The 9,440-nt window shown below is 36.7% G+C and overlaps 1 protein-coding gene across 6 annotated transcripts in view; it reads right to left on the bottom strand.

Annotated features, from left to right (window-relative positions):
• sema4d (sema domain, immunoglobulin domain (Ig), transmembrane domain (TM) and short cytoplasmic domain, (semaphorin) 4D) overlaps window positions 1-4,799 on the bottom strand; it is a 42,944-nt gene extending 38,145 nt beyond the window's left edge. For 3 of the 6 annotated variants that reach the window (XM_036214474.1, XM_036214477.1, XM_024299315.2), the window contains exon 1: window positions 4,360-4,795. The gene's annotated coding sequence lies outside the window, so the exon portion shown is untranslated. Of the gene's footprint in view, window positions 1-4,355 lie in introns of all 6 variants that reach the window. The other 3 variants (XM_036214476.1, XM_036214473.1, XM_036214478.1) reach the window with 2 other exon arrangements.
• Window positions 4,800-9,440: the final 4,641 nt, after the last annotated feature.

Below are 9,440 nucleotides of genomic sequence, written 5' to 3'. Positions count from 1 at the left end.
CCGCCTCCACAGCTCAACCATGGATAAACACCACCTAAAAAAAAAACAGGATCCTAAGCAATTGTCAGACTAAACTTGGACAAAGACGGAAAACACCTTCTGCTGTTTGCTGTGACAAACAGTCGTGCTCTCCACTGCAACAGAATGTACTGTATGTGGGCTCCCTCGCTCTCCATTCCCTTCCAGCTCCCTGCTCCCAATAACACAACGCCGGGAACCTTTTCAAAACATCATGTAAGCTGTCAGCGGAGCCGCCGCAACAGATCAGCCAGCTTCCTGCACTCCCACCAGCACCAGTCGCCGCTGTGGGGGCAGCATCTTGGGAACCTGGTCACATTTCCTGGACGAGTGTGTGACCATTACCAAAGGGTTTATTTTACATTTTTGAGAGAATTTGTAAGGCAATTTTGCTGAGACATCTCTGGAATGTGGTAATGCATTATGCATGACATGCTACGCGCAAGAAGTGCCTACACATGCACCTCCGCTGCTGATACAGACCCAGATACTATACTCTCTTCAACAGGATGAAGTTACCCTGGCCTGGGGCTGCAGGGGGGACAACAGTAGGGTGTGGCTTTTAGTCTTTGATGTGGAAGTGGGGGGTGGTCACACATCTCCCCAAACCAATACAAAACGAGGTCATGCAAAAACTATATTTTAGAAGTCTTCAAAATGTTTCGGCAGAGCAGCAGTAGTTTGTTAGAAATGGACTTCTGAGTTGATGCAGGGTAATCCCGCCCCCATTTCCCAACACACATCTGTTTACATGGTCTCCTGTTGGCTTGCAACCCCAACCTAACATTACTGGTGGAACAAAAAAAGGCTAGCAATATCTGAGTTATCCAGTCATACAGTTTTGAGCCAGTAACCAGATCGGATGAAGAAAACGAAGACGTGCATGGATCCATTTGTCTGTAAGTGAATAGTAGTAGGGCTGGGTATCAATAATTTCCAGAATTGGTTGAATTTGATTCAGAGTCTGGATCCATTCGATTCTGATTTTCTTCAATTTGTTCGATCCTCACAATTCAATTTTTGAGTTCACACATTTAAACAAATTTGTTTAGAAATGCATTAATAACCTATTATACATTTTGATTATATTTATATTAATCTGATACAGTTCACATACTGTAAAATGTATTAGTCAAATAATGAGATTGTTAACAGCATTCAGTGTTAACTGGTTTCTAAAAAGGAGAAGCTCTAATAAAAAAGTTCAGATCATTAACATTGTAAACATTGTTCTGCTTCTCCTGGAGGGCGTTTCAGTTTGGCCACTAGGTGGAGCTTGCACTATAGCAGTACAGTTTTTCCAGAAAAATAAGCAAAGAATGAGCCAAAAATCTGGGCTTTAGACCACGAATGGTTACTTCAAAAATGTTTCCTTAAAAGAGTTTGGAAAATTCATGCCTGTGAGTATATAAAGACGTTTATTTAGTCAGCAATGTATGTTTAAGTTGGCCGAGCGTTAGCATTAGCTACCCAATGGGAAATTCCATTAAACGTTAGCATCAGGCTAGCTGACTCAAGTTTTGTGCTAGATCGATCTTTATTTTTATGGATCGATAATTGATCTATTGAGTTAAGATTGGTTCAAATCGATGAATCGATTTTATCAACCCAGCCCTAGATTGGTGCACATACAATTGCTGTCACCACAATCAATTTGAATTAAAAAAATACTCATAAAAGCAGTTTTAAACTTAATTTTCTTTACATAGGTCCTCCATCGTGAGAAAATCACCACAAGAACATGTCAATAAAATAATTTTCATTGTAATGTGTCTTTACGTTTGTGTTCATTGCATCGGTTTCCATCTTTTAGGATGCTGCGGGAGAACATACAATGCTGTTGACATAATGTGTTTGAAGATCACTGGGTTGTTAGATGTACACAGAAACAATAGGGTTCCCCTTATCTAGATCTAAGGTTGCACCTTCGACAGTCACCTCCACAGCAGGAGGTGAAGCAATACCGGGCGGATCTTCTGCAGGTGTTGCCGCCTTTTCATGAGAACCAAGACAGGAAATTCCTTCTAGCCCCAGAACCAAAGAAAACTCAAAATCAAGTATCAGTTTGCAAGATAACTCCTGCTCAGTGAGAAAACCAGGAACTCTGGTCCAAAACTTCTTATATTGAGCTGCAAACATTTCCACACTGGACCTGCTCCAGTAAAAAGCTCTTCCAAGCCTTTCTGACAAACGGCCAAAGTGTGCATTGAAAACACAACCAGGACATCCAAGTAAACAACCATGAAGATCCGAAAGCGAGGCTTCTGCTGCACGCAGTTCAAGTTCAAAACAAAGCTCCCCTTCAGTTTCACATTTCCCGAAGAGCCTCCCACTTTTTTCTAAATCCATTTTAAATTGATTAAAGATTTTAAGAAGGAATTCTAAGGATGGGTTTGCGTGCCTTTGTGTGGTTTTCATCAAGCTAAAGCGGTCTGTGTAATTTGATTTAGCACATGCAAGTCCCGTGTTGTCAATACGAGTGTCCGTGTGGGAGGGATATACATTTAGAAGTTGGTCAGGCTCTCAAGAATGTAAACAAATCAAAGACAAACAAGTTTGGTAGTGAACTAGAAGCAAGCAGAGGCATAAAAAGAAAAAAGATTTAGGGAATAGAAGGGTTTGCAGTTCATTTTAAATATCTTCAGGTTGACGGTTCTGCACAAAAAGAAGCTTAAAAATCGACATGATCGCTGTCAGCTTGGAACACCTTCCCCGAGGGAAAGTGGGAGTGACAGACAAGAGTCTGAAGCGCACGGCAGAATGCAGCCTGCGATTTAAAGATTTGTCCGTTGCTGGTGGACGGTCACGCAGCAATATCCTGTTCTAGCCAGCTGACCCCTCAGGGTCTGGCTGGCAGGACTCTGGCTTGCTCGGGTGCCAGCCAGCCCGTCAGATTGACAAGATCCGGGTGGCTGCACCGATGCCTGATCTCCAACAGACAAGGACCTGTGGAATGGAAATCAATGAGGCAGGATAATTACTGATTGAGCCTGTGAGCGAAGGGATGCCAGAGTCTAGGCTGAAATGCTGAGCGACAGGGGAGAGGTGGTCAACAACAGATATCTGGAAAAACCAGTTTGGATTAAAGTTATTAAGAAAAACTTATATTTAGGCAAAATATTATTAAAATTAAAGTTTTATGGAGATATGACCACATTTGAAATTTATTAAAAAACCGATAAGAACTCAATAAAGCATCCTCTACTAAGAAAAAAAACTGTATTTGCTTGAAATTCTTCATTTTAAACTTAAGAAACAGAGCAAAAAGACCCACTAACAACGTTTTGTATTACTTTTTTATGTTAAAACATAAAGGAATTCATTTATTATTACATATTTCAGGATATTGAAAAAAAAACAAGAAAACGCAACAACGTGATGTTAATTTGGATTAAATCAGAAAGAAAAACTTATATTTAGGCAGAAATATGACAAAAATTTAAGTTATAACGTTTTTAGAGAAATTTAACCTAATTAAAAACCCAATAATATCAAGTAAGAAGCAATTAAATCACTTTTATGCAAAAAAGATTTTATTTGTTTGCAATTCTCCAGTATTAACCTAAAAAAGAGCAATAAATGACAAAACTACTTTGCACATGTTTAGATAAAAAGGAAATCGCTTTTTACCTAATAATTGAAAAAAAACATGTATTTAGGCAAGATTTAGAATATTAAATCTAAATAATGTTCACTATGAAGTAATTAAAACATTTTCTATGCTAAATAAAGTTTTTATTTGCGTACAGTTCTGAAATTTTATCCTTTAAATGATTATTTTATACGTCATTAGAAAAAAAATAAATAATTTTTAACTAGAAAATGAGGAAATTGAATAGAAAACGCAAGAAAACAACAATTTTCAACACTGAACATGCGCAGTAGAGTCCAGATTTTACATCAAATGTGCTTAAACTTTCAAAATAAAAGATTACAAATAAAACACCCGATTGTATTTATTTAGTAACACCACAACTTTGAAGCAATTAGCGTCCAAACAGCTGCTCGTGATTTATGGACAATGCATTCACGTTTGTTTGGCTCCAACTTTGTCCATTTAAATTTGGAAACTTGATAGTGGAAATAAAAAAAATAAAAAAAAACACGAAACAGCTTTATTTCATATATGAAGTTTGGGGGGGCTATAATATTATTATATTAAAAGAAATCTCGGCGCTTCTTTTTCTCCAATTTCGAGCCTCTTAGCAGGTTTGGTGCAACAAGTGCAGCTGGGCTGAGGAAAAGTCTGCGGCGGCGCGAACAGATACCAGAAAACTCTCAAGAGTGAACTTTTAACAACCCAAACGTTAGAACTCCATTAGAAACACGACACGTACTCACCGCGCGGAAGTCTTCCTAATTTCACGAAGGAAGGACGAGGAGAAGTTGCGGCGTGAAAGTTAGTCGGGTCTCTCAGCTCAGCATGGCGGCTGCTGGGGCCACAGAGCAGATTCAAACCTCCGGGCACAGATATGAACTGCCGGGGGGGAGGGTGAAGGAGGAGCCGGGGTGTCGGAGGGGGGAGAGATCAGGTAGCTCCACGCAGGCGCGGTTCTGTCTGCCGAAAGCTGAATAAATCTCAATCACGTCAGAAATGTCAGGAATAAAAGTGTTAGCAGCCTTCTTTATAATCCACTGATGACAGTTGAAGTAACCCAGTTACAATGCGGATTAAAACATTGACCCAAAGCACTTAATCGGATCATAATACACGCTAGAAATACTCTTAAAATAAAAAAAAAAGTTGTTTGCCAACACTGTTCCCTCCACCTACCAAAACTGTGTTTTTTGTGTGGAAGAAATTCCATCCAAAGGGATTTACCCAGTAAGAAACTCAACTTTTTGGCCAAAACCCACTGATTTTTTTTTCTTTAAATCCAATTTTGAAGCATTTTTTCTTATAATTAAGCTGAAAATGTAATTTTTGAGTATTTCTTTAGTCCAAACGCTGTGAATCAGGAGCAGCCCTTATTAATGAAGTAGAAAATACAAAAGTAGGTGCACAAGGTCTGTCGACTGTATAAAAGAACTGGACTGAGTGGCCCCTCCCACCTTGCGTTCCAAACAGGAAGTAACCTGCTCCCTCCAAGAAGCCAAAATCCCATGGACTTTTATTGAGAAATAAATACACAGTAATTTAATTTGTCGGAATAACAATTCTTGCTATGCTACATCTTTTTTGTGTCCAAATTCCTTTACTGCTCACTACTTAGTACACAATACCTTCACCATTTTGTAGAGCAGTCCAAATTTACAATAAAAAAAACCAATACCCTAAATTTCACAGAAGTCTCTGCCAAAAAAAAACAAAACAAAAAAAAACAGTGCACGTCAATGCTCTCTAGATTGGTGAATACAGACAAGAATGCATACAGTTAGAATAATTTTTCAAGTAAAAAAAAAAAATTCTTTCATTAGATTTTTATAAAACATCCAAGATTTCATTAGAACACAGAGGATTCACAAATAGTATTTGTAAAATGTCATATTTATTTGGTTTTTACTTTAGAAAAGGGTTGATATCATATTTGCCATCAAAAAAATAAAAGAAGTGAGCACAATGTCTGAAATGCTTTTGAAATCCAGGGCACTAGATAGTAACGTACTCCATAGGATTTGTAGTAGTTAGGAAGTAACGAGGGAAATCAAACATAGCAGTCGTAGAAAACAACACTGTTTTTTTTAATTACTAAAAACAACAATTATCATTAAATGACCAATGGGAAATCTTTTAAAATAGTTCAAAAATTGATTGAATTGTGTCTTTAACCTGGTCACTGCTAACATCCAATAAGACACTAGAAGCTAAACAATCAATTTTGCTTTAAACTGTGTTTTTAATTTAAAATTGCTAATAGTTGTCGGCAACATTCACAACAATACCTGTGTAAGTAGCACTCATAAACAATAATAGAAATCAAGTTGTACCCCTGTATGTCTGGCAGAATAAGTAATAAAACATATTTTAACCGCACAGTTAGCATAGTATCTTCATTAGCTGAAGTAGCGGCCATGTTAATTTTTTTTATTTCAATAACTTGTCAAAGTTAAAGTTTTCAGTTGTTTCTTTTTTTTTTTTACATAAATATTCAACTTAAAAATTTAATATTTAACATTCAGAAATAAATGGGTTTCTCAGAGTAATTTATTAAATTAGAACAACAAAAGTTTTTATCTATTTGTTTGGCTATTGTTAGCTAGTTGGAGCAACACAAATTCATAGTTTACCAGCTAAAACTGAAGTGATGAAGACGTTTGACCTCATTTAAATACAGTAGAGAACTGTATTTTATCAATATGTCAATGCAGGTTGAAGTAATTGTCCATTTCTCCATTTTAGACAATTGTTGGATTGTTACATTCCCCACTCTAAATTTAACTCTTTTATAGAAACAGGGAAGCTAGCATATTTTGCCAAATCGCCTGTTGTTTAAACAATATATTACTTTTAAAATACTTAAATGCACCTGATTCTCATCTGTAAATAAAAACTCCAAAATGAAGGAAAGGAAAAACCTTTGAGAACAACAAAAATAGTGTATTTAGGGAAATGAATGTTATTGTTTTATGCTATCATGTTATAAAGAAAGCTGCAAGTAATTTGTTTCATTTTCCAAAAGCACACAGGAGGGAAGTTTTTTATTTCCTACAGAATCTGTGACATTAAAGGACAGTTGAAGTTCAGTTCCACAGATCAGGAAAACCAGGAAGTTGCACTTCCAACTTCTATGAGTGAAAAACAACTCTATGCACGCCACTTTTTTGTGTTTTAATATTAAATGAGTCGTGGCTAAATAGTCATACTTTTATAACAATTAATGTTCTGTTACTAAACCATATTTTCTGTAGTTCGGTTGAGGATCCACATTCTGGTTAAGAATCGCTCATTGTTCACTCTATTCAAGGGGAATTGTGTAGGTGGGACCAGTGGGTTTGAAAGGTCACTTTTAGAGGTCAGGGGTTATATAATATTTTCCCAAAGTAGTACTGAATCATAAACACATTGTAGAAAAGACAGACTAACCCTTGTGTGGTTGTGCAGGGCACAGCAGAAGAAGGGAGAGAGATTTTCCGTGGCCTTGCATGAGCAATACAATGCCATCTTTGAGGGGGGAAAGCCAGGCTGCTGCAGTTAGAGTATTATCATTGTCTCTGGTTTTTTGCAGCAAGGGTGGTGGCTCTTGTTGAGAAACCCAGCAAGCACCAGTTGAGCTCCAGTAAGTCTTTAATGATCATGCCTCTAGTAAAGAAGAATTAGGCCATATCCCCCAAATATGTTAATATTTCCAGGCATCATCAGTCACTATAGATGGCTTGTTTGTGTTTCAGCTCTTGATGATTTGAGAGCTTAGACGTGAAGGCCGCCTGCAGTTAAAAGGGGATGGCAAGTGCTGCCTGAAATGAATACAAAAAGCAGCTGGGTTTATCTTTACTCCCTCTGTGACATGTGCTGCTAAAGGAAAACAGGTGACTGAGGAATGTACGCTCAGAATGAAATGATTAGCTGTTGTGAAGAAATATTTTAATCATGGAATGTTTTTTTGTCTTTAAACTGCTACTTGGTTTTCTCTATGGATAAAATGTGTCACTCAGGTTTCAGATTGTGTAAAAAAAAAACACACAAAGAGCCCAAATTGAAAGCTTTATGTGAGAATATCAGATGAACAAACCCAACAGGTACGGGAGTATGAGCAACGCTTGCACACACAATAGACATACTAATACAGTCAGGTGTAGATTTCCAGTGTAAGGATACCATCTTCATGCCTGAACTCTTCAGACACACCAGGTGGATATATTTAGAGTCCCCAGCTGGGTGTATCCATGCTACAAGGCAGACCCTGCAGTCATTCTTAACACAGGAACCACCAATACTGGTCTGGGATCAGTCAAGAGGACTGAGTGTCAACTGGAACAGGATTAACACCCACAGGAGCCAAAGGCCTAATGGTTCACTCGTAGTGCAGAATCTGGATCTGAGAAATCAAAAGGAAGGTGTGCTACACTTTTGACTAATAGGAGCCTACAATATTTAAAATCTGAGGATCAGGAGGTTGTGGATGATACTTTATTAATAGATTTTGCCTGTTTATGCTTTTCAATTTATAATTCCTTCAGTAGCTGAAACTGTCCCAAAAATAGTTTTGTGATCCATAAAAATCTAACGTTTTTTTATTAATTCAACAGTGATGTTATAAATACATTCTTTTGTTGTCAATTTAAGTGTGGGTGTACTTATTTTTCTGAGTCACAAAAATGTTGGAGACATTGCCATCTAGTGGTAAACACTGAGAACTTAAAAATAGTGGAGCTATTGCAGTTGTGCAGAGAATTGCACCTGCTTTTGCTCTATCTGTCATGGTTACATAATAAATGTGTCTGTGCCTCTGCAACACACTTTTAAATAGCTCTGCAGGTACTTTGTTTGAAAAATGAAGCCACAGCAAAAAAAGATAATTATGTGCACAAAAATAGTACATAATATTTTATGCATGTTTGCAAACTCTCTGCAGTTCATCTTGGGATATATTTAGTTTTGTGTTTAATTAAGAGGACTTTTGTTGTTTTTTTTTCCACATACTTAAGTCTTGTAAATCATGTAAATATGACCCTGGTTGAAAAACAGTTGCAAGCTTGAAGAAGAAAATTAATAAAGGCGAAATTATGACTTTGTAAGAACAAAAAACATAATAGCTTGAATCTACATTATTTTTAAAGTTGTGTTTATCTTAAAACAATTAAGTAAAGTGTATTTACACAGCTGAATACTGTGACTTTCTGATTGTAAAAGAGCATTCAGAGGTTCTGAATAGGAACACAAAGGAATTCACCATTCTATAAAAGACTGGCAGCCATGATTCATATTTTTTTATTTTATTTTAAATAATTGTAGAAAGGTACATAAAGCTAACAAATTTTCTTTGAATGATCATGATTTAGGGCAGCATTGTGGCACAGTGGTGAGCCAATATATGGATTTATAGAGTGTAAATATTGGTTAGATTACACTTTAAATTAATATTTATATTTCAGAATGGTATAAGAATATAAAGTAAGGTAAGGCTGTTAAGTAATTGTAGGGACACACTTACCCCATTTGACAGCCACTAATCCATAGCAATGCAACATTTATTTGCAAAATAATTTAGCATATCAAAATCAATGCCCCACGGCGTTATTATGTGCAAACATGTACTAAAAATGAACATTTTATTTATGAAATAAATTAAAAACAGATTAGAGAGTAATAACGAGTAACAATGGTTTACTTATCAAGTGTTTTTGTATTTTTGTTTGGTATGAAAGTTAAAAAAAATTATACTCCCTCAACTATGGCGATGGTTGGTTTATTTGTCCAATCGCTTGATCCGTAGTTATCACGTGGTCTGTTTTAACCAATGGGAGGCCGCAGATTAGCCCTT

The sequence above is a fragment of the Oryzias melastigma genome, linkage group LG12 (assembly GCF_002922805.2).
Source record: "Oryzias melastigma strain HK-1 linkage group LG12, ASM292280v2, whole genome shotgun sequence".
Lineage (NCBI taxonomy): Eukaryota > Metazoa > Chordata > Actinopteri > Beloniformes > Adrianichthyidae > Oryzias > Oryzias melastigma.
This window is presented reverse-complemented; position numbering and strand designations above follow the sequence as displayed.